This window comes from Ictidomys tridecemlineatus, chromosome 8 (assembly GCF_052094955.1).
Source record: "Ictidomys tridecemlineatus isolate mIctTri1 chromosome 8, mIctTri1.hap1, whole genome shotgun sequence".
NCBI classification, from domain to species: Eukaryota; Metazoa; Chordata; class Mammalia; order Rodentia; family Sciuridae; genus Ictidomys; species Ictidomys tridecemlineatus.
In genome coordinates, this window is record NC_135484.1 from 145,367,684 (window position 1) to 145,373,478 (window position 5,795).

Genomic DNA, 5,795 nt, shown 5'->3' on the forward strand with positions numbered 1-5,795 from the left:
GGTGGGCCCGAGCGCGCGTGCGCAGAGGGCGTGCGCAGAAGCTCCGCCCATCCGGCGCTTCCGCCGCGACTCCAGAATCTGCCGCGGCTGTGGAGAGGCTGCTCCTGACGTCTAGCCCGGTCCGTAGCTCCCGGGGCCGGAATCAGCCCCCGGCGCTAGTCTTTGAGGGGCACGACCCTGAGGCAGGCAGAGGAGTGGGCGGGCTTCAGGGTGGGCCTGGCCGAGGAGGGAGTTCCGCTGTCTTTGGTCAGTCCTAAACTGGAAGCAGGGGCAAAATTAGGAAAATTAAGTCATTAATTAAATCCGTGCCGTTCGGGGCTGGTTTTTACGTGAGTTCCTGTTCAGCTTCTTGGATTGCTCCTAAAGACCGCCGGCTGGCTTCCTGCAGGTGTGATTGGACAGCAGTGCGGTTGTAGACAAAGAGCTCTCTGCGCAGGTTGCAGCAGGTTGTGGGTCAGAATTCAGTTTTATTTATGGTCTGGTCACTATCGTTGTATATGCGGCCTCTCAAATGCCATAAAAATAAAATAGAAGTTACACTAAATACAAACCCAAATTTGTATTAGATTCAGCTGTCACAAAGTTAATCTTTAAAATGGCTATCGAAGTTTTTGCTTACCTCACTGGTTCTCGGGCTTGAATGCAGCTCTAACCAGTTGTTTTGGAAACTATTGTGGTCTAAAAGCCCCTAGAGAAAAACAGGGTTCAGTGGTGGATACTGTCTCCTTTAAAACCTCCTGTCTTTACAAAACAGTCTGCAGGGACACCACACTCTGAGAAAATCAGCCTAGTTTCAGTGCAGGTAAGTCTGAGATGTAGTGTCTAGACAGGACTTAAAAATGAAGAAGTTTTTGGTGGTTGAACTCAAACTTTCATGCCCCTCGCAGTCCCCTGCCAACATTATCTTCAGGTCTTCATATGGAGATGCTAAACCCTGCTTAGGAAGTGTTTTTTCACATTAGTAATTAAAGTCTCCATGACCTCTGTGAGTTGCATTTAGCTAATCTAAAAAACTATTAGCAAGTCACTAATTTGCACAATCTCCTTTTTCTTTAACTTGGAGCTAATAATAGTGAAGAGGATGTCGTAGAAGTTGGAAGGATTGAACAAGAAGTGTGTGAAATGCTTGGGACAAGGCCTTGTATGTGGCACAGGAGGGATACATGTGGACACACTCACTGCTGTTTGCTAAATGGTGACAGCAATATGACTACCTTTAACTGTCCTTCACTGTGCTTTTGGATGAGCTGATAAGTTGAATATTATGAAGCTTCTATAGGAGATGAACCTCTTTGAAGCTATTCTCAGCTCTCAGCCCAGGTGACCCTTTGAAAATGTCTCTGCATGAAATCCTGCATCACCACACCTCACTGAGTAAAAACCATGGTCCTCACAGTAGCTTTTGCAGCTGGTCATGATCTGCCTCCTTTGACCCTGACCTCATTTTCTATTAGATACTCTCCTACCCCTAGGACTTTCTCATGTTGTTCCATTTGGAACACTTTCTCCAGAAGCCACATAGCTATCTCAGTCTTGTTCAGATGTCCCATCCCTGAGGACTCTTACCACCCTGCCCAAAACTGCAACCCTTACCAGAATTCTAACCCTCTAAACCCAGGTCTGTCTTCCCCTTTCACAGTTCTCATCACCTCCTAACACAAGACACAGTTTACTGATGTATTTGTTTAGTCTGTATCTTCCCACCACCATGTCAGTTCTACTGGTCTCCTGGTCTTTTCTTTGTTAGCTGATGAATCCTGAATTCTTACAACAGTGCCTTGCACTCAGAAAGTGCTTAATATGGACTTAGAATGAATGGGAATGGGCATCCACCCTTTCTTTAGGTTGTATATTTGGGCTGTGAGCTGTTAGAGGTCATTGTTATTTGCTGGACACACAAATTGTAGACAGTCAATAAATTTTGTGGAGTTTAAAAGTCACAGGTGCACTTCATTTGAATGTAACTTCCTGTCCTTTTGTGGCCCCATCAGGCCTTACTGCCTTGTAGTCATACTGCCCTCTGGTGGTCCACTGTTTTTTTTTTTTACCAAATTATGGAAATAATTATACTGCTGGCCATAGAATAAAGTCTCAAGATCCTAAGGGCCTTACAGGTCACCTAGTCCCATCAAGTGTGGTGCGTATAACTAAACCTGAGAGCTTAATAACAGCAGAATGAGTTTAGAAGTGGCATCATATCTTTCAACTTTTAAATTCACTTTAATAGATAATCATTATCGAATACCATCAGCCTCAACCTCTTGCTCCCCTTTGTCTAGAGATGTGGAAATGGATGCCCAATGACTTTATGGCTGTAAGGCAACTGTCTTCATATTGAGTAGCAACTTCAATTATTGTAGTAAAAATCCCATCACAGCCTGATTGGTGCTATAGTTTCAATCTAAAATGTCCCCCCAAAGACTTACATATTAAAGGATCTTGGTCCTCCATTTGGTGCTATCACAGATGGCAGGAACCTTTAATTGTTAAATAACCAGTTGCCCATGTGTTTAAGGGGCCTAGCGGAGATTTTAGGTCATGGGGACATGCCCTCAAAGAGGCATGTCTCACTGTGCTTATAGACCTCTTTGCTTATTCACCTCTCTTCCTTCGTCTCACTATGCTTATAGACCACTATGCCTGGCCTACGCTGTGGCATGATGAGACTCATGGGATTGTATGCACTCTATTACATTATGCCTGTAAATTTTTCTCTAATAACTTCTGTTTTCATACCTTATCATTTGGACCTAGTGGTATGTTTTCACTGTCCCTTCTTGGGAAGCATAATTGTACACAGGAAAGTCCTCTTAGGGGGAAGCAGCATTAGTTTACCTGTCCAAGCTGGTGGCAAATGTGTTATGTAGCTGTGGTCATAGATGTCCAACCATCCTGGTATAGAACCTCTGATTAGGGCCATAGCTTGTGTATTGCACTTGGGGCCATTTAACAAGTAAGTGTTCCATTAACCACTGGTGATAGTTCTGCCTTGTCCCTGTCTTATATTTGCATGAATCTTTGCCAGTTCTAGTGTCAAGACAGAGAATAAAGGTAGCAGGATAGAAATGCAAACTTTATTTTAGTGGGAAAATATTAAGCAAGTGAAGTTTCTAAAAGCAATGGAGATCAAGCGGGACACAGGTAGGAGAAACAGGGAGAGGTCCAAAGCCACAGGTCTCAGAGCCAGCAGGACACTCATCCCAAAGGCAAGGGGCTTATTTTGAGATGCAAAACCTAAATTTGCTTTTTTAAAAATAATGGGAACAGAACAGACAGATGGTGACAGAGTCATCTCATGACCCAGCAAGAGGCTGTGGTGCAAAAAAGGGACAACTGTCCTACACATAGTAGTTATAAAATTTGGAGACACACACACACAACACACACACACACACATAGGTACATCTGTTCCTTGAAGGCACTGGGGTACAACCAAGAGCAAGTGGACTCCCATGGGCAAGTTGCTTTTCGGAGAATGGACCAGCACTGCATGAGTTTCACGTCTTCAAAGCTCTGGGTGTGCCCACCCTTTTCCTGAGGGGCAGCTGTTTGCAGGGGCTGTGCCTGAAGCTTAGACTTGCAGTCTAGGAAATCTGTACACGTGCACATGAACTCCTAATCGTGAGGTGGGGGTGATGGAAGGAGAAGGAAGGCTGAAGTGGTGAACAGGAGATTGGTTCCAGATGCAGTTCAGGGGAGAAGCTGGATGACCCTTTCTGGCCCCTGTTCCACAGCTCATTGTTTTCTTCTCCTATCTATCATTTTTATTGTGCGTTATGAAGGTTATGCACCTGCTTTGACTCTTTTATTGCATATTAAAGTCTCGAGGAGAGATTTTTACAATCTGTTAATCTTAGAATGATTCATAAAATATGCCACACTTTGACTTGGGATATAAACTTTTCCACTGGAAAAAATTCCTCATTCGGTAAGCATTTACTTACTTGAGTAAGTAAGTAAATGAGTGCCTGATCTATACAGATCTCTGCAGTAGGCACAGCAAGAAGTCAAAGATCATAAAATCACATAATTGTTAGCTAAATGGAAATTTGGAGAGGAAGCACTTTAACTTCCTCATTTTAAGGAGGTGAAAACTGAAGCCCAGTGAAATGCAATGAGGGACTGAAGGTCAGCTCTTGGTTTGACTTCAGGATCTTGAATCCCGATCTAAAGCTCTTTACCAACTCAGTGAACGTGCTGCCCTCAGAGAGCTTGCAGTCAAGTGAAGTGATCACCAGGATTGGTACTGCAAGTGAATTTCCAATAATGAGATATATTTAGGTAAATAAACAGCTTAACAATTAGTGTGTTCAGCATAATCCTATTTATAGTCAAATTAAGCAAATAGAAATACATACAAATATTTAAAATATTTCTTAAAGTCCGGAAAACTGTGTCAAGGTGCTATCTCATCAAGGAAACTCTTTGAGGGCGGTTACAAATAGAACAATTAAGATTAAAAGAGTTTTTAAAATTAGTCTTAATGGAGAATAATTAACGTACAAAATTGCACATATTCAAAAGTTGTACAATTGAGAAAGTTTTGACATGATTATACACACATGAAACTATGATCACAATCAAATTAGTATTCATGTACATAACCCCCCGAAGTTTCCTTGGGCCCTTTTGTAATCCCTCTGCCTCAGGTTCCTCACCTGATTTCCTGTCCCACAGAACTATCACCCTGCTGTCTGTCACTATAAATCAGTTTGCATTTTCTAGAATTTTATGTAAATGGAATTATATTGAATGTATTTTTTTAATGTCTGGTTTTTTTAACTCAACAGCATAATTATTTTGAGCTTTCTACATATTGTTGCATGTGTCAATAGTTCAATCCTTTTTATTGGTGAGTAGTATTCCATTATATAAATGTACTAAAGTTTTTATCATGCACCCACTTGAAGGACATTTTAAGTTATTGACTATTACAAATTAAGATTCTGTGAATATTCTTATACAAGTCTTTGTAGAAGTCTGTGTTCTAGCTTCTCTTGGTAAAGTCTAGGAGTAGAATGGCTAAATCACATGATAGATCTGTGTATTTAACTTTTTGAAGAAATTACCAAACTGTGTTCTAAATTGATTATCATTTTTTTATTCCCACCTGTCAGGGTACAGGAGTCCTAATGCCTCTATACTCTTGACAATATAAGGAATAGTCAGTTTTTAAAGTTCTAGCTCTTTGAGTAGATATGCAGTGAAATTTCATTGTGGCATTCATTTTCACTTTTCTAATATTGAATATCTAGCATTGTTATGTTTTAGATATGAGGTGTGCCTCAAAAGCTCATGTATGAGACAATGCAAGAAATTTAGAGGTGAAATGATTGGGTTATGAGGACTTAACCTAATCAATGCATTAATTCCCTGATGACAATTAACTGAGTGGTATGGAGGCAGCTGGGTTTGAAGATAACATATTTTGTTCTCCCTCTCCCCTTCCTGTGCCATGTCCCCAGCTGCTTTTCTGCCACACACTTCCGCCATGATACCCTAGTCTAAGCATGGGAAGTGGAGAGGCAAGTCATCACAGAAAATTCTGAATGGTGGCCTCAAACACTTGTAATGGGGAGGGATTTTGAGGCCAGAGGCCTCTCTGGAGGAGCTCTAAGCCCTAAAGAAGGTGGAAAGGGCTGACCTGGGCAATGAAGAAGATATGAAAGAGGACCTCACAGCCAACTTGGGACTCAAGTATGAATATTTTATGATGCACACACAAAAAAAAAAAAAGAAAAAGAAGGAGGAGGAGGAGGAGGATAAGGAAAAGGAGAAGCAGGAGAAGGAGGAGA